General features: G+C 42.0%; 1 long non-coding RNA gene across 1 annotated transcript; it reads right to left on the reverse strand.

The window, feature by feature from the left end:
* Window positions 1-11,950: 11,950 nt before the first annotated feature.
* Window positions 11,951-13,901, reverse strand: LOC115597284 (uncharacterized). The gene is made up of 3 exons (XR_003987057.1): window positions 13,831-13,901; window positions 13,164-13,301; window positions 11,951-12,388 (listed from the first exon to the last, which is right to left on the reverse strand). It is a non-coding gene; the product is annotated as an uncharacterized LOC115597284 (long non-coding RNA).
* Window positions 13,902-20,888: the final 6,987 nt, after the last annotated feature.

Genomic DNA, 20,888 nt, shown 5'->3' on the forward strand with positions numbered 1-20,888 from the left:
CCATGTTCCTACTGGCTTTCTATGGCTTCCTACGCTGCTCAGAGTTCACCACTCTATCCCTCGTCTACTAACCAACTCGACACGCCTCTCTATCCGATATTTACATCCATTCCGCCGACACTCTCATCTTTCACCTCAAACACAGCAAGACCAACCAGTCTGGTCAACCTCAACCCATTTACCTGGGCCAGTCAAGCTTCCCCCCCAAGACCCTCTGTTCATCTCTGAAACAGGTCAAGTTGCCACACGCTTCTGGTTTCACCACCATTTCCGCCAAATCCTTTCCAGATCCGGAATACCCCCTGAGCTATATTCCGGACATTCATTCCGCATCGGAGCCGCCTCCACCACTTCCAGGCAGGGAATCCCCGACCACACAATAAAAATTCTTGGCCTCTGGTCTTCCTCCGTGTACCTCATGTACATTCACCACAACCTGAACGACATCAGAAATGCCCATGCACACCTTTCTGCCTGAAGTTCTCTCGGGGATCATTCCCTTAAGAGGAAGCAGAGAGACGGCTCCCCCACTCAGAGTCTCAACTTCCCCGATTCACTCCCGTCCATTCACCACCAACCGACACCGGTCTATCAACCATCTCCCGCATCCAACCGCGTACAACCTTGACTCCCCCCTTCATCCCTCCATCCCTCCATCCCTCGACCCCAATCCTTCCATCCCTCTACCCTCGACCCTTACCTCATCCCTCTATCCTCACCCCTTACCTCTCATCCCTCCAACCCTTCATCCCTCTCCCCGAACCCTGGATCCATCCCTCCTACACAACGTCTGTTCTACCACATTCATATTGTACAATAAACCATTCTAAATCCATATCATTATTTGCTGTGGTCTGTGTTAGTGAATCTGCATATATGTTTATTTCATCTTATTTATTTTTGTTCATTTATTTTTATGTTTGTTTTCATTTATGCTTTATGTTTTCTGGACTCTGTACAGCACTGTAAACCTTGTTTTAAAAAAGTGCTTTACAAATAAAAACTTACTTACGGTATTGACCTGAATATAGGATGAGGTTTTTTTCGATGAAAATAATGTGAAAAAGTGGGGTCATCTTATAACCGGGGTCTAACCATTGACACATGCTGATAGTTGTCTGGGGTCGCTACACGACCACGATGGCAGAGGGCGCCAGCTTATTGTAGGGACGTCACTAGCGTTTTTTACACAGCGTATCTGCATTATCTCCGGAACGGTGGTTCGCCAATTCTCCACCGATGGTGGTTCACACAGAGCATCTCCGCCATACCGCCGTGTAATTCACAGAGAAAGCTGGCGATATGGCTCTTAAAGAGGCGTGACGTTACACGTCATGTTGATGATGTCGGTGTTTCCCAGGTGTCCCTGGATGCTGTTATAATGTGTAGTGATTGAGCTACTGACCCACCAAAAATCCTGGAAAGTGACAAAGTTGCTTTTTTCGCGCTAAATTACATAGTTAATAATCACCATCAGTTAACAGGTCGCTGTCTGACTCTGTCACTCACAGGGATGGAGGCTGTTTTCTGGGGCAAAGTTCCCTCAAGTTTCGGTTGGGAGGGCTGACGGTTGCGGTGATTTATTTTCATCACAAACACTCCGTGAGTTAAAGTTTGTTATTAAGAAACGAAACGAAGGCATGCCCATTACCAGAGCTATCATCCAGCTGAAAGTCTTTTTTTTTTAACATTAGTCTTGAAGAGAGGGGTCATCTTATGATTAAGAGTCGTCCTATATTTACTTACTTACTTACATAAACACACACTCGAGTTGACAACAACTATTTACAATACATATTATTAGTTGCCATAAAAATGCTACAGTCCCTTTTTAATGTCATACATGAGAAATATTTTGCCAGTTTTTCCACAAATGGATATTTTTTTATTGGCAGACCAGCCAGGTTCAGTTGACAGTGATCGACTGATTGATTGATTGAAATCTTTATTTCCAACAAACACACATTTTTTAAAGACCATAAACAAACAAACCAACAAAGGATTAATGCATTAGAAAACAGTCAATTCTGATGCATGTATTTTTTTCTAATCCCACCCCCCTAAATTTATATATATGTATATATATGTATAGGAATCTATCTATCTATCTATCTATCTATCTATATATATATATATATATATATATATATATATATATATCTATATATATATATATATATATATATATATATATATATATATATATATATATATATATATATACACACACATATGCCAAAAAAACAAATAAATGAGGAACAAATACAATAACCATCATAACCACCTAGTGAATTTTAAAGCCCTGCTGCATCCCTGAACCTTGTGAAAATCATGTTTTTGTACATATATGTGTGTGTGTGTGTGTGCATAGAGGCCAAGGCAGTTTCTGAAGTAGATGACACCACTTCAGAGGAAATTCAGAAGTAACAGCATTCAAGTTAAAGCACAAATCATGAATACAAATCAGTGTTGGTGGCTGCTCATAATGCTCCAGCTGATTTCCACCACACCCACACCCAGCCATTCGTTTCTCCCTTTAAAGTAGCAAAATGCTCCTCCCTTTTCTCATTTCAGCCTCAGAGGGGAGGTGCAGCCGAATATAGGAAGGTTGGGAAAGCGTCCATCAGAGGACGGCTGAGCTGGGACACGGCCCATAAGGAGCAGCATGAAACCCCACAAGTTATTACCCCTGCTACCCAGGCCCATTTTGTCTTCATCAATTCTTAAACTCATAAGCCTCCCTGCCTCTCTCCTTTTCCAAATTGTACCATCTATCAACCCTGCTGCTACTTTTGCTACCTCTCCCTTCCTCCTCTCTTTTCCCTCTAGTGGTTCTCACTCTCAATGCAGAACAAGGCAGTGTGGCGGCAGTTTGTCAAATTATCCCCAAGCATGAGAGGATGACCTGTTTTTTTTCACAGGTGGTATTGACTACAGCACTCTTTCTTTCTTTCCCCATCGCTTCCTTTTTTCCTACTTTCCTCCCTACAACCCCTCCTCCACCTAAAATCTCTCCTTCCCTTGATCCCCCTCTCCATCTTAATTTATCTTTCTCCCTCCACTTTATCACCCCCCCCCCCCCGTCTCTCTCCAGCCTGTCTTTCTTTTATCTTTTCCGTCTTGCTGCTGGGTTGTTATTGTGGTGGACCGACTGGTCTGTTGTCTTTCTCCATCTCCCCCTCTCTTTCTCTCCATCTCTCTAATTACTTGTAGAGACAAAGGCGTCTGATTCTCCCTCCTCCCACTCAGAGCTGTCAGACCTAGTGTAGGAGAGAGTTAATTTCACAGTTACTGCATGCTTTAATTAAAAAGGGGTTTGGGGGGGGGCTATGGTCCGCCTAAGGCTGGACCATAGGCGGAAATCCCCAGTAAAAATGTCCCCCCCCCCAGAATAATTTGAGACACAATTAATAATTTTTGAACAATGCATTAGTATTTATTGAAAGCACAATGTAAGCGGTGCTCATTATAATCGCGCAATAATGTGCTATTTACATCTGTAAAGATTTAGCACCCCCCCCCCCCCCCCCCCCCAATTCCCAAATGGTTGAGTCCACCCCACACTCTTTCCAACGGGCGGAGCTAGCAGGCGTGTGGACGGAGCCTGCTACTCACACCGTGCTTTGCGGGGTTAGAGGTGTGTATACCAAACAGACATAGTTACATAAGTTACAACAACACACATCCCATTTACAAAAAGCGCCAGGTCCAGGTTGTCAACATTTATTCTGCATTGTTCAAAAGCCTACTCAATTACGAGTGCTGTTAAGCTAAGTTAAAAGCTACAGATAGTGATAGTCACAGACAGAGAGGAGAGGAGAGGGAGAGGACAGGACAGGACAAGAGCAGTAATAATTATTTTTGTCATTCTAAAAGACTGTCTGGATATAAATGTCAGAATCAGATATTACTGACATTTTAGATTTATTTACAGGAAGGTTTTATCCAGTTATCCAGAGTTAATTGTCTTAACTCTCTATCTGTAAAACATTTTTACAGATAGAGAGTTAGAATACATACAGTTTTGTGGCATAATTGTCAGATGTTTGTTGACAACACAATATATATATATTTAGAGAAATTGTTTTATGTTGGACTATTCTTGAAGGTATTTCCTTTAGTTTTGGGATTGTTTGGAGCTTTTACCTCTTGTAAAGATATTTAATGGACTGTGGTGGAAGTTAGAACAGTGAACAAAGGGATTACGTCAGATGTGTTCACATAAAGTGTATTATTGCCACCTTTCACTTAATACCATTGTTTTGTATTGCTGGGTGAATAAACAAGAACTTGTATACAGCTAGGGTAAGGACGAATACAGTATAATGCAATTATTGTAATTATCATTACTTTTGATATCATTTTTTAAAACATTTGATTTGAACATGCTGACAGTGCAAGAGTGCAACACTGCGAGAGAGAGAGAGCGAGAGAGAGAGAGAGAGAGAGAGAGAATAGCATAATCTGATATCTTTCATCTGGAAAAAGGCAGTTATCTGATTATGAAAAATCTGATAAACAAACTTAGATGTTTGCCTGATGATAATTAGTTTGTTCATTGCATGTGTACATTTCAATTTGATTTCAATCATTTTGTTTTAAATCTAGACATGTGCAGGTGGACTCAGCCAGTGCTAAGAAAAGTCTTCTGCCTGCCTGTTGGAGAGATAGAGAGACTTAAGCCTCAAATTTCGGTAAAAGATGCTGTATAAAAGACAGGCTACAACTTTATTCCTTGTCCCGCCCTGGAATTATTCTCTAAATTGTTACTGTTTAATTTCTCCCCCAACTATGAAATGGGATTTTTGCCCCTGGGCTGGACTGTGTGCCCTTATGTGTGTGCATGTATGTGGCGTCACCCTACAGGTATGTTTGCACAGTTAAGAGCCAGGTGTGTGTATTTTTATATTTTTTGCTGTGTTGGTGTACACCTTAACGCTATCTATCATTATCGCTCCTCAGGTGAATGACATGCATACCGTTGCTTCTCCCTCAGTGACAATAGGCTGTATTTTTAGCTGGGGGCTTTGATGAGGAATCAATAGGATTGTATTGGCTTGTTAGAAAGGCTACAGGCCCACTCAGCACACACACGCACACACACACACACACACTGGCATTATTGGTTTGGTCTTCTGTATTGTCAGCTGGAGTGCGCACACACATGCAACCACACAGCATTTCCCACCTACTCGAGCATGTGCTCAAACAAACAGTGCATGCACACTCACAGATCACAAAACATGCACAAATACAGACACATTGTACAAGACCAGTGCCACCTATACAATCATTCACACCACAACAGCACATAACCCTTGTTAAGATATTGAGATAGGGATGATATTGGTTACACCCTCAATTGTCACATCAGGTAATTTTTCACCCCACACCCACTGCATGTAGCAGCAAGACAGTGATCTTACAACCGTAATGTTGTGTCTGGCTTTGCATGTGTGTGTTAATTTCCAGTTATTTCTGATGGAAAATGGTTGTATAATTGCTTTTACACGGTGAGGGAAAGTAGAAGTTACTGAATGCATGGATGTGTATTTTATTTTTGTCGCATCAAAATGAGGATTCAGATTTAGAAATTCAGGACTATCTGCTTTTGACCACAAATGTCGGGTCTAAATTAACATTGGATATTATAAGGGAGTTGATGTTTATTTTGTCACTTGAAAGCTCGCACAGCCAGGAAGTTGAGTCTGTTTGCTTCCATATTTACATGCCTGCATCCAGCACATAATTTCCCAAATTATTGATGTATAAATTATGTGTGTGGAGTTTAAATTGTGGCATGTTAATCAAGAATAAGGGAAAAGTTGTGGAATGTTTTGCAGCATTCTTGGCTACAGCAATGATCTTATCCAGTCTAACTCCTGCAATACACACCCATTATGAAATCTGAAACGGACTGCAAAGCAAAGGGGATGGTTATCAACTTCCGGAGGTCACAGCCTGAGCACGCTCCTCTCAGCATCAGTGGCCACACAGTGGAGAGTGGAGAACATCAATTTCCTCGGAGTGCAGATCTCGCAGGACCTAAGCTGGAATAAAAACACCTCGGGGATCACCAAACGGGCCAAGCAGAGACTGTATTTTCTGAGGAAGCTGAAACAAGCCTCTCTCCCCATCAGCATCCTCAGGACCTTCTACAGTGGTGTGGTGGAGAGTGTTCTGACGTATTGTATCTCGACATGGTACTCCAGCTGCAGTACGTCAGACAAAAAAGCCCTGCAGAGAATAGTTAGAGTAGCTAAGAGGGTAATCAGAGTTTCCCTCCCCTCTGTCCAAGAACTCTTCCAAAGCCACTGCAGGAGCAGGGCACTGAACATCACCCTCTCCACACATTCTTTGAACTGCTCCCATCAGGAAAACGGTTCCAGAGTCATAAAGGTTGAACTAACAGACTTATCAACAGCTTCCTTCCACAAGCTGTTAGACTGATGAACGGCTGATCTAGAGCATGTGCACTGATGCACTTCACGAGCCCCTAGTCATAGTTATAGTTTCAAATTATTATATTTATATATTGTGTGTTATTTATTAGGTCTTCTGTTATTGATCCTGGAGAAACGTAAACTCATTTTTGTTGTGCTGCTTTGTTGGTACAACAAAATGAGAATAAAGTTAAATAGACACCTTTATTAGCAGTAGACAGAAAGGAAACATGGGAGAAAGAGGGGGAGGTGACATGCAGCAAAGGACCTCCGGCTGGAATCGAACCGGGGTCGGCTGCGTTTTATGGCATGCACTCTAACCACTCGACCACCTGCATGCCGACAATCAGGTTTTGATTGAATGATTGATTGACTGATTGATTGATTGATTGATTGATTGAAATTTCACGAAATGTGAACTGTCATAAAAAATTACCATGTAAGTCAGTGATGTGCCAAGTTTTGAGATCCATTGAAACTTTGAATTACTTTTCTATGTTAAGGTATGGCGAGGCAACAAGGCCCAAAAGGGGGTGGGTTTGAGTTCATTTCACAACAGTTCTTTTGGGGACTTCCTATTAATTCTTAATGGGCCATCGTCCACCAGGTCTCCCAGCCTCCACAAGGCGCATTGTCACACTGAGAGGAAGAGCCTTGCATACTGCTAAATCAGAGCCAGCCCTGGGCATAGGCAGTATAGGCAAATGCTAGGGGCGCTGTTATCCGCGGGGGCACTGAAAACGGGGGGAGAGAAAAATTAATAATAATAAAAAATAAAATAAAAAATAAATGTTTTAACAGTGCCATTACTACTATTATTTCGAAATAGTATATCAGCCCACAGCAACATAACTTCATAGCAAAGACTATTAAATAACGGAGAGGCCTTTATTCTGGTTTTTGGCTCGGTGCACTGTACCTGTCGTCTGTGAGGGGGGCGGGGCGAGAGGCGAGCTGCCTGAATCTGACCGGACCGAGACCCCAAGACCCAGAGAGAGATTGACTGATACTGTAGCGGAACCACAACATCCAAAAGACTGAAACTATCCAGCACCAAGAGAAGGAAAAGAAGGAATGAAGAGGAAGAACAATGTGAAGAAGATACAGATACAGTAACGTCAACTGATGAATTTAATTACATTAAAAGTTTAATGCATCGTAGTTATCGTTGTTGGAGCAGAGAGTTAGCTTGCTAGCTTACTTCGGACGATAGCAGCATCATTTAATAATCAATTAATAACTGAGTTGACGTTTGTTAATGTTACTCCACCTTAAATTCATCAGGGACATTTGGAAAGTTAACGTTAGGCCTGTTCAGGTGTTATTTTACAGGTGTCTTTCCTGCTTGTATGTCAGTTAAAATGCTATTTTTAAAATGCTATTTTTTTATTAAAATGTAACATGCAGTGGTCATATATACTTCTCTTCTCTCTTCAGATGCACTTTTAAAATATTTCACCACCAGCCCAGTGACACAGCATCAGGTGCTCACACATCAGGAGAGAGATTGAAGAAAAGTCTGCGTGGTAGTTGGACTCTGTGTTGCCCAGAGACGGCCGGCACACGGCACACGGATCGTACATGGTGTCTTATGGCTGGACCGTCCAGCCCCGCCTTCCCGCAGGCTGGCTGCTGCCATTACCTTCTCAAATGATATGCAAACCACGCTCTACTTGCCCCTCCCCTCAGGCCCCTCCCTCTCGACACCAAAACAGTGACAGAAAGTTGAAACTGAAAATCAGTGACACTGAAAAAAAACTGACATTGTAAAAAAAATCTGTCACTGAAAAAAAAGTGACATGAAGAAAAAATCTGAAGATTGTCATTGAAAAATACAAAAAAATCCCAATAAAATAAAATGATAAGATTTTCGGATTTGAATTATTTGAATTACTTTCTTGTTTCAATGCCAATACAACTGTTTTCAAATCAAATGTTTCAATGACAATGTTTCCTTTTTCAGTACTGGTTTTGTTTTCAATGCCAATTTTTCTTTTGGATGCCAAATTTTAAAGTCACTGTTCTGGCTCCACAGTTACGGCTCAACTTAACCCACTCCTATGCTCAACTTACCCCATACACGGGGTAAGTTGTGCCACAAGACCACTTTTTTTAGGCATGCTATATTATCAAAACAGCTATGTTTACACTCTTTCTGTTTGTTTGAAGGGATGCACAACATCCTGAAATATATGCAGATATTTTAGTTAGTGACAAAACAATGATTGCCTTGATGTAGTGATCCTGAATATGAAAAATGGCTCATCTTACCCCAGTCTCCCCTACCAGTCTTGAAGAAGAGGTGCTGGTGGTTCCTTGGCTGATGAGCCAAGCAGGAGAAGGTTGGAATTCCAGTGTTGAACAATGCTGTTCTTCAGGGTTCGAATTATACAGTGGCTTTCGGGGGAGCCCTATTTTCCAGTGTGCACCGCTACTGAACATGTCACACGCACATACGAAATGCGCGGCAATGCGATCAATTGCACTGTCAACTGCGAAAACATTCTACTGTTACTACTACAGACAGTTAATACTGTTAATAGCATTTCAGAGAGGCTTAATAACAACATTATAAGGCTACTGTTTCAAAATCAAAGAATACATTTATTAATCAGAGCAAAAAAAATAAATAAATACAAAATCACAAAATTAGCAGGGACACAGTCAAAGTTTTCTGCTTCTCATACACACCCCTCCAAGAATCACATGTGGTAAAACAATAAAGCTGAACATCTCTCAAACATCGTATAGCAAACTTATGAAACTTTAGAAATAGAGACTTCTTGTGCGTGTATCATTATTATTTCCATTGCTGTTATCAAAAAGGCATGAGTGCAGCTTTAACAATTGTATTTGGAAAACACAAACAGGACACATGCAGAAGCACAATTTCTCACTCAGAACTGAGATCAGAACTGTTGTTTCCGTTTCTCTGTGGATTGGTACAGTGGGTGGGGAAATTGAATTAGGGCTGAAAGTTCTGTTTACAACCATGCAAAGAAAGCAGGCTCAAACGCACTGAAAGCTATAATAGACGTGAGTAAATGGTGGGAGAGAGCAGGATGATGGATAAGCTGTCATCGCTGCTGGTGAAGAAGTCCAACCCCCTGCAGGTCACTATCACAACACTGGGCATCTCCTTCAGCAATAGAATGATACACCCCAAGCTTGTCAAGGAGGTATCACAGGTCCTTCCTTCCTGCCGCTGTCAGACTTTACAACCAGCACTGCTCCCAGTAGACCTCAGTGTGCAATACACATCTATACACAACTCATTTCGCATTTTCGGTTTGCACTAACTGGTCAAATATGTATTAATTGTAAACAACAATACACTGCCACACTGTTTATAATTACATGTTAATTTTGTACAATATTATGTTTATATGTATTTATGAGTCTATATTTATTATGTTACATCCCTGTATGGCTAGGGGATGAAGGGAGTAACAGTTAAATAATAAACCGGGTGAAAAGGAGGCAAAAGGAAACTGTAAAAGATAGTAACTCAAAACAGCTTTATTGCGCCCACGAAAAACACTTATTAGCCAAAAAGGCTATCCTTTTCCTTATCCTATTACTAAAAACACTGCAGGCTGTAGCTCAGGCTCTCAGGTTCTCTGGCTCCTGCATATCACTGGCATCCCCAGCACCTTTGAACCACACGGTCTGTAGTGGCAAGTAGACTCAGGTGTGCGATCCACACTAACAGGGAGGAGGGGGAGGATGAGAGTGTCACCTGAATGGGTGAAAGAAAACACAACACAAACACACCCACAGCACTGGGGCAGTAACATATTACCATACCTTTTTATTATATTGTTTATTTTTACTATTTGTATTGTTTTTTGTAATCTTACTGTCCTTTGGCTGCTATGGCAAAGACATTTCCCTGTTTGCTGGACAATAAAGGAATTCTGATTCTGATAACTAAGCTGGAACTAGCAGGACTTTGCAACACTGTTGTGAGAAGTTTTTTGGGCCTGCTGCAAATGCAGCATTGTGGGTCCCAACTCAGTCATCTCATAAGCATTACATAAACTGATGTATTGAAACACTGATATCTTTGAATGGGCATAGTGAAGTGAAACAGAATTAAAATCAACACACTGTTTGTCCAGTAATTGACTCTTGGCTCTACACTGTAGTGTAAGAGCGCACTCACACTAGGCAATCCATACGGTACCCAAGCATGTTTGACAACCACAGTCCAGTTTGACTAGTGTGAGCACTTCGAACCTTGCTCAAGCATGGTGCACTATCTTGGCCCTGAGAAGGTTTGAGGAGGTGTGCTTTGGCATGGTTGCTATTGCACAAGCACAAAAGGGGTGTGCAATGTGGACATGAAGTATAATGATGTGTATTAGGCTGCCTGTTGTGGTACGTGATAGGTTGTATGCAGGACCTAAAAGCGGACACCATGGACTGGAGAAGTTTTACGGGAATTTATTATTTCTCTTAACATAGGCGGGTGGTAATGGAAGGGAGACTCAGACGGAACAGCAGGTGTGGTATTGGAAACTAGGCCAAGGCTGTGGTGGAGGCTCTGGTGGTGGAGACAAAGAGGATCCACAGAGGAATGAATGCTGGTGGCAGAGGTGCTGGAGGCTCAGTGGCAGGGAGCAAAGTGGAGCTGGACTCAAAGGTGATGATCCCTGGAGAAGCCAAAGAGAAACAAAGTTACTAGAAATGCACACTAGAAAAGGAAAAGCTTAACAACACGGGTAAATGCATTTAGTTTTGAGGCCACGTACCATGTATCATAAATGACTAAATAATCTGGCAGTGAGTAAGAGTATTTGACTGGAGTTGATTTACGAATGTGTGAGGGTGGGCCGTTCCAGCCATCAGAGGACACCACGCCCAGTCCCTGCAGCGCACCTCTGAAAGTACACAAGCGCAATGCATCAAAACAAAAAAAAACAAACATACAAACAGTCCCATGACATTGCCTTGCATTATCAAGAAATCCATGAATGTGCCTGGTCCATCTATGATGAAAATGACTCAAAATAAGCCACAAAAAAGTCAGTAAAGTCAAGTTCTCTCTGTTGTTCTCCTCTCATTATGCTGCAACCGCACTACAACTTGATGCCATATGTACAAAAGGTAATCATATTCAGGCCCGGCCCACACTGTAAAAAAAATCTGTAATTTAACAGAATTTTCCATGTTTATTTTACAGAATTTTCCCTGTATTTTTAAGTCACATAAAAATGTAGGTGAAGTTACAAAAATAAACATGTGATTTTACATGTTTAATGTAAAATAACAAAAAAAAACGTACTGTGAAAAAACCACAACATTCCATTTATTTAAAGAAAATTCATGTTTTTCCACATAGACTGTTAAAATACACTTGCAAGCATATCGTATTTTTACAAATAATTATTTTTCATTTAATAGATGAAACTGTTAAATTAAAGTTTAATACTTTAAAAATATTTCTAAACTTTGATAGAATTAGTGTAAACAGTAAAAGAAGTGGTAGTTATATGATTAAAAATACAAATATTTAATGTCATTTTACAGATACACTTTTCTTATAAAGTTATGCAACATTCAAAATACAGATTTATACTGTACATACTTGATTAAAAGTTGGTAAATTAAATCAACGTAGGAATGTAAAAAACAAAACAAAACATTTTCTGTTATTTTACACAACTTTACTGTTCATTATCAGGTAGCTGTATAATAGTACTTTGCAAAACAAAACCTCAAAGAGGTGGATGAACTCAAAGAAACCACTTAGCTTCTTAAGGTAGCTCATATGGTGAGCATAAATAAGGCCAAACAAAATCAACAGTACATCTGTTCAAGATCTGTGAGATGGTTGAGTATGATTGACAAGTGGTGAGTTTCAAAGGGCATTCCTGCAGTTACTTATCAATGACCACTGCTTCCAAAGCTGCTGGACCTTCCTGGCATGCCTCCAAATCATCCTGAGAAGATAATACAGATTCAGTGTGTTGGTGTAATTGTACTAAAGATCAAGCTATTAGAAGCTAATGATGAAAAAAAAAAAATCACACACAGAAACACACACACACACACCTTTGCGTCCAAAAAGGCACAAATTGTGACATCAACCAAAGTCAATCCTGTAGTCAGTAGGTTTCCCTAAATAATGTTATGGTGACCAAATTCTTGAGATACTGCAAGTTAGTCCAGGCCCTCTTGACAGACTAGTCCTCTCAGCCATCGGACTGAACAGAATCAAGCTTTTGTGGCAGGCGACCCCAAATTTCTGAGCAGTACTGTATATAACAGTGACATAAACTCCTCGAATGTGCAGTGCAGATTGTACTGTGACCAATTGAGTGCAATCTACCATCCACAACCATGATTCTCAACAACTGGGCAAAGATGTTATCTGACAAGAACAGACATCGTGTATCCACCCCCACTCCACCACCACCTTGTGCAAGTGAAATGCTCCTCACTTTCTTACGGTCCCTATATCCAAAAAGGCTGAGAGCACTTGATCTACAATATAACTGCCATTAATAAATAGACACTGAAGGCATGCAAAACCCTCAAGAAACACTGCCTTTTCAAGAGTGGATAGCATTAACACTTTCAACTCGATAGGACTTACCACAACTAAAACCTACAAGTGATTAGTGATATTCCAGTATCTCTGTATCTGATGTAGTTTTTGACTTTTGTCACAAATGGAGAGAAAACAAAACACGTGATGCATTAAAGCATCCTTACCTGTTGCTCATCTGCCATCAAAACTTCCAGCCTCCTTCTCTTTGTAGATATTTAGTGGCTGGGTTGTATTCTTGCCGGGTGAAGCAAAGGGGGAAAAGCACATTTTTTATTGGTGATCCCCTGGAATTCACTGTAGAGCTGTGTAAAAAAAGAAAAAGAAAAAAAACACAGGTTATAATGATTATATTAAACTGTAAACCTTTAACGATTTCCCAAACACACATACTGTATATCCTTAAAACTTAAACCTGCATTTAAACTTTTTACTCACTTGGCTGCTCTGTGTCACAGTGAATGAAAGTAAGGCAACTTCCACTTTGCCTTATTAAACCAATATTTATCATAAAAGTATACAGCAGTTTACTTACAACAGTTAACACTGAATAGACAAAGCAGAGAGATTTACATTTTCACAATTTGAAAATAAATACCATCTAAATTTAGTCTCAGGGATCATTATGTGGCTAGTTATCGCCAGGGGCTAGTTAGCCTAACGTAGTTGATTAGCTAGCCATTTGTGGACTTTTGTTAGCTTTAGACAGCGTCAGTTAGCCAGTTAGCTAACTATCACCAGAAGAACCAGCAGTCAGGACCTATTAAACTTATGTTGCATAACTGATGCATGGTTTGAAGCGAATACTATAAATCAATCTCAAATGAAACTTACCGTCTAAACTTCGCTGCGGAGCTTCTGTCTGCCAACGGGTTGGCGGCAAGTGAAAGGTCATTGTAGTAATATCCCCTGCTGATTTCAATTTCAAAATAAAATGTCATTGTTTTACATGTAAGCAGTAAACCCACACCTCTGCAAGAAGGCGAAATACATACAAATGTGCAATGTTTATAAACACAAATGCAGCACAAAAGATACTGAAAAAGAGTCATCAAATTACAGTCATCATATGGCAAACTGACTGACGGCAGCCAGGTCATTTTATTTAAAGTTAATTACTATTAATTGTTCTTCTTTGTTGGCCATGGGTACCAGGTACCCTGACTGCAACACAACAATGACCAAAGGCAAAAGGAGCACGTGTCTAGGGAATTTATTTACAAAATGATATTAAACAGGGAATTTAAAGGAAAATGGCAGGCGCAACAGTTGGCATGGAGGCACCGCTGGGATGAGAGAGAGCCCGAACACTGCAGGAAGACCTACTCTTATAGGTAGAGGCTCCACACCATGATTAGGATTCACACCTGAAACACATTAGGGAGAGGCAGAGAACTAGAGCAGACAACAGAAAATACAAACAGGGAGAACTACACCACCCGGAGGTGGAAGAGGACGTAACAGGCAGGCCTTCACAAAATAAAGAAATAAAAATTAGATACACCTTGACCAAGGGACACTTTAAACATCAAGGGACAAAGAAACAAAATGTGTACAGTCACAAGCACGTGCATCTTGTCCATGAGCACCATGTCCCTTCACTTGTTTGTTAGTCGCTGAAAATCAAAATAACTCTCAACATAATCATTCACAGTTGGGTCTGTGGGTTATGCTGACTAGCTGTCATGATTTCAGGAAAGAAATCAAGTCGTTGTGTTGTTATATGCTTTCAGGCACATTACAAGACATCTCCAAACCTCATCAAATCACACTATAGATTGGCCTTGGCTGACATAATATTGAAAGATGGTAGGTGTTTTCACTGAATCCAAAGCCTACTCGTTTGCCATCTTTTGAAAATCTTTGATTTTAGTGTTTGTCAGAAGTGCTTACAAAACTAACACCAATGTTAAACATGTTCTCGAATGAATACTTATGTGAGAACATAGAAATGTATATTTGTCAGTAAATGTACATGGATTTTAACATCGAAGAAAGTGAAACACTGACAAAAACATTGACCTAAACACTTACAAAATGACATTATAACATTCTTCAGACAGGCTGTTACGGCCAGAAAGCTTCTTTCAAGTGTTAAGAATTTACAGTATGCTCTGCTCTGCACCGATTGCCTCTTTGGCATCACTTTTAGACTAGCATTAACCAAAATCATTTAAACTAAACATTAAACTAGCCAAAACTTAACAAAACAGGTGTGTCGCATAAAGGTCACATCCTGTGGATAGCAAAACTATCCCAAGTACTTTACATAGAAATCAGTCCACAGATATAGGTAAGTGAGTTGGTGAAGGTCTTTTTAAGTTACGTTCCAATCAGTTCACAAATTGGCAATACAAATTTGTACATCACCTTATAAATTACCGAGAACAGATTTTCTTTTTTTAGGGCCGTAGGCCTGTTATGATATGAAATGCAGTTTATGATGTGCATGGATGCATCAGTCAAAGTGAGTGCTGTTGTAGTGGCATAAACATATCACTATCTGTCGCTAGGAAAGAACATTTATAAAAGACCTTAGGATAAAACTAGATGTAACAGAGGCTTTTTAGATAATCTTTGTGTATTTTTCCCTCACCTAGCTATTGGTACTACTTTCAAAATAACCATTCTCTGTGTGGTACAACATGAATGCATAATATTACTGTTCTAGCATTTAGAACAAATGTAATTTGTGCCTGCCTGCCTTCAATAATTTAAATGTAAACAGTAGAGATATAGGATCAGACACAGGAGTGTTTCTCTGCTTAAAAAAAAAAAAAAAAAAAGATTCCAGACACATATAGCCTTTATCATGTGAGAAATAATTACTTGAATTGCAAGGTCTTAAATTACTTTATCAACAGCATGAACGAATTGAAAGGGTTAAATCAGGAACCATTCTGCAGCCAATCAGAATTTGTATCTGAGTTTTGGGCGTAAATACCAGCTGCACAGAGCACAAATGTCCAGTAGCACTGCAGGGAGAGGAGCTATCAAGAGAAAGCCCGGTGGACTGAAAGAAGCTAACGGTCCAACACTGACGAGCAGGCGTGTGGGACTGTTGAGGTTTGGGAGAGCATATGACGACTTTTATTAAATATCAAACAACAGATGTAATATTCAGTGGAGGACGCCGTGGAAGCGCGGGAACATTTTACAATTGTTTCGGAAAACAACTGCTCACAGTGTGGGACCATCTGAAAGGCAAGTGACCAAATTCAAACTTGGTAAGGTTAAAGTTAGCATTAGCTTGCTAATTGCTTTATCACTAGACTTTACTCCTTCTTGGCAAAGGCACTATATACCAACCACATGGTATATCACAGTACCAACCGGAACCCCCGCATCCTGTTCTCCACCGTCAACAAATTGCTCCAGCCGCCAGATATCAACCCACCCTCCTCACCCGACCTCTGCAACTCTTTCCTCCTGGCCTTTAACAATAAAATCTCCCAAATCAACAGCTCCCTGACTGCCGCCATTGGCAAATCCTTCACCACCACCATCCCAGTCCCCTTCCCCCTCCCAGACCACCCGCCCCCCCCCTTCTCTCACTGCCTTCTCCCCCATTGACTCCTCCCACATTTCGGACATCATCATTGCGTCCAAAACAACCACCTGCTCTATCGACCCCTCCCAACGGCTCTAACCAAGGCCTGCCTCCCCGTCCTCATAGATAGATAGAATTGCTTTAATGATCCCAGACAGGGAAATTATTTAAATCATCATCCCCCACCTCCCCACCCTCTTCAACCAGTCTCTATCCCTTGGTCTTGTTCCCTCCATCTACAAACTTGCCTCCATCACCCCCATCCTCAAAAAGCCCACCCTTGATCCAACCAACCTCTCCAACTACCGTCCCATCTCCAACCTGCCGTTCCTCTCTGAAACTCTAGAACGCATTGTCGCCGCCCAACTTCACACCCACCTCCAGTCAAACAACCTCTACGAACCCCTCCAATCTGGTTTCCGCCCACTTCACAGCACCGAAACTGCCCTTGTTAAAGTTGTCAATGACCTCCTCACCTCTGCAGACTCCGGTGCCCTCAATACCCTGCTACTACTAGACCTCAGCGCAGCCTTACTGTCAATCATTCCATCCTCCTTAAAAGGCTGCGCCAGCAGGGTGTTGAGGGCACTGCTATCGACTGGCTTACCTCCTACCTCACTGACAGGCAACAGTTGTCTCCCTCTCCGGCCACACATCCACCCTCTCTCCTGTTACGCAGGGGGTCCCTCAGGGCTCAGTCCTCGGCCCCCCTCTCTTCATCTGCTATCTGTTCCCCCTTGGACACATCATCCGCAAACTCAACCTCGACTTCCACTGTTATGCTGATGACACCCAGATCTACATTCGCACCAAACCCACCCAAAATCCTCCACTCAACCACATCAAAACCTGCATCTCTGCAATAAAAACATCGCTGTCCCAGAACTTCCTCAAACTTAACAGTGACAAAACAGAGCTCCTCCTCATTGGCACCAAATCCACTCTAAACAAAACTGGACCCATCTCACTCACCATTGACAGCTCGATCATCTCTCCCTCCCCCCTGGCACGCAACCTTGGCGTTATCCTGGACCCCACCCTCTCCTTTGATCCCCATGTCAGCTCCACTGTCAAGACCTCCTACTTCCACCTCCGCCGCATTGTCAAAATCAGACACTGCCTCTCGCCCCCTGCTGCTGAATCCCTCATCCACGCCTTCATCTCCTCATGTCTCGACTACTGCAACTCCCTCCTCACTGGCATCACCTCTCATTCCCTCCATAGACTTCAAACGGTCCAAAACTCTGCTGCTCGCCTCCTCACTCACACCGGTTCCCGTGAACACATCACCCCCGTTCTCTACACCCTCCACTGGCTCCCTATCAAACAACGCATTGACTTCAAAATACTCCTGACCTTCAAAGCTCTCCACCACCTGGCCCCACCCTACCTGTTTGACCTCCTTATCCCCCACCACCCCTCCCGAGCCCTCCGATCCTCCTCCTCTCTCACTCTGACTATACCACCATCCAAACTCAAAACCTTCGGACACAGAGCCTTCTCCAGAACTGCACCCCAACTTTGGAACTTTCTCCCCCAACCCATCCGTGACTCTCCCTCTCTTACCACATTTAAATCCCGCCTAAAAACCTACCTCTTCTCACAAGCCTACAATCTCTCCTACCCATAGCTACATTCATTCCTGCCCTCTCCCCCTGACCCTCCCCACACTCTCCTTCCACTCTCCTCACTCATCAGCCCCCCACCGCTCTTCAATCCACCCCCCCCACCCCCCACACCTCTTGACTATTGTTGTACCTGTTTCTGTCTGTTTGTCTGTACCAGCATTATGTACTCCACGCCCCACCATTGCTTTTGTTTCCCTGTCGTGCTTTGTCTTTTGTTATTTTTGTTTGCTATTGGTGTATTATCTTTGTCTGCTATATCTCTGTAAGCGACTTTGGGTCCTTGAAAAGCGCTATATAAATTAAATGAATTATTATCATTATTATTATTATTTTTATTATCTGTATGACCTGTAATATTGCCTATAGTTAAAGCCCCTGTACAGACTTTTCATTTAGTGTTGATTTTGGCAGCCCCGCTGGACGAAAGCGGTGGTGTTATGCCGGAATGAAGACTGCATTTCCCATGAGCTCTAGCGCCCACTGTCGTGAAGACGTTTGTCTGGCCGGCGCGTGTAGATTTGTATTGGAAACGTCGGAAAGACGACGGGACTTGCTTTGAAAACTTTTTTTTTTTTTTTTTTTAGCAGCTATCTGCAGCGTGCATATGGACGAGGTAATGTGTCTATTTGTATTTCTACTTAATGTTATATGCCGCCGGTGAAACAAAGTAATGCTGCTGTTGCACTGCAATTTCCCAGCTATATATATTACCCACGGTGCTACAGAGCCAGCGTTACAGCAAAGTCACAGTGATTGTGATGGATGTTTTGTTCTAAGTAAGAAACTGAATCATTTTAATGACAGAGGATATTACCGATGCATCGTTGAAGGTCGGCTGGGCTGAAGCATACACACAGCTGAAATGGATGCATGATCTAAGACGTTTGTTGTCGTTTTCACGAGTGTAGTATCTAGAGCTAATCTAGTGGTAACGTTAGCCAGCTTTGTTGTAACAACATAAATTCATGTATTGCTGTAAACTACGTCCCGCATTACATTTCATAAATGAAAAAAAATTTACAAAACTGTCTGGGAGGAATCGGGCGAATTCTGGATCCGACGCTCCCTTCAAGCCCCGCAACTCTCTCCATCTCTGGAAGGAATCGCCAATGTTTATCCGTGTTTTAGCCCTAGCTCGATCGGATTCCCTCTTGGCCTTTCGTTGGTCTTCGGTTCGAATTCTTTTTCTTTTCTTTGTCTCATTATCAGCCATGACAAAAGTTTTAGCTCGGTTAGCACTGGCTAGCGTAGCAACAAAACAGCTATGCCGTATCCTGAATGTCGTCAGTTCCGGTCTAACTGCTGTAAATAATTTCGTCAGTGGTCCGACCCGACCAGTGCCTTTCAGAGGTATAGAATTAGGGCGTTCTCACACCTATAGTTTGTTTGCTCTGGTCCGAATCAGGGACCAACTTGTTACAATGTTGCATATTGCCTCGAGTTTGGTTTGTGTTCACACAGCAGCATTTACAGGTGGACCAAAATGTGTGATGCGCGAGGAAACTGCTCTCTAATTGGTCTAAATTTCGAAAATGAGGCAGTAATTCAGCTGAATTTAGCACCGAGCAGACAGGAAGTCAAGCACTGAAACAACAACAATTTGACATCCGGTTACTTTTCAAAATAAAACACTCCGTGTTTACACCAGCACACAAATCTCAAAAAAGAGACAAACACAAGCTCTTCTTCTGATCCTTCGGTCGGGAACACTTCGTGTTGTTGTTTTTATGACACAGACCTATAACTGTGGTCGCGAGTGATCATGTGATTATCGCGGGAACTCCTTGGCCTCGCGACGCCAGCTGCCTACCGTACTGCACCGTGTCCAACTCAAAACGCAACCGGGGGTTACCGGACGGCAGAGCAAAACACCTGATCGGGCCGTAACGCAGCGGACACGTATCCAGTGGAAATTCGGGGTTAAGCACTGATGCTTCCTGCAGTTGGGTCGGATCGAGTTTGGATCATGTTCTCACCACAAACGAATTGTACCAGAGTTTGTTTGGAACCGGACCGAGACCACCTCTTCAACAAGGTCTCGGTCCGGTTGTTTTGGTCCACACCCGAATGCGATTGATGTGTTCACACCTTCCCAAACGAAGTGCACCAAGGGGGTAAACGCTCCAGGGTTCGATTCAACCGAACTAAATAAGGCAGGTGTGAAAACGCCCTTAGACTACTTAGAAATAGCGTATCTTCACGCTGATGGGCTCATTTGCTGTTGTAGGTAACAGAGCCACATCAGCAGAAACCAGAGACTTTTGCATATCCAGTTAAAAACTCCATACAGAGGCTTTAACTGAAGTGTCAGCTAACTATTAAGCTATCAAGCTAACTCTCTCCTCATGTTGTGATCTTGCCTCGTTCATTAGCCTACATCCACTCTTCCAAAACTAAGTGAACTTGAGTCTTTGAGGTTCTTCAGGAATCAGGAGTCCATGACCTGGAGGACTTGAACTACATACAAGAGGGTGACCTTCTTCATGTCCTAAAGCCTGTGGAAGTGAGGAAACGGCTTTCACATTTCAGAACCACAAGTAGGTGTTTTAAGTACTCACATAATGCAACTTTCATCTTAAGAAAATATGCATAGTAAGACATCTATACTATAAGTATATGATTTTCCAGGATTGAATTATCATCTCCAAAAAAAATGCTATATGATGTTACTGTGGCAAAATATAATACAAAACATAACTCCAGTAATGCGTGTC

This window comes from Sparus aurata, chromosome 16, assembly GCF_900880675.1.
Source record: "Sparus aurata chromosome 16, fSpaAur1.1, whole genome shotgun sequence".
Classification (NCBI taxonomy): Eukaryota; Metazoa; Chordata; class Actinopteri; order Spariformes; family Sparidae; genus Sparus; species Sparus aurata.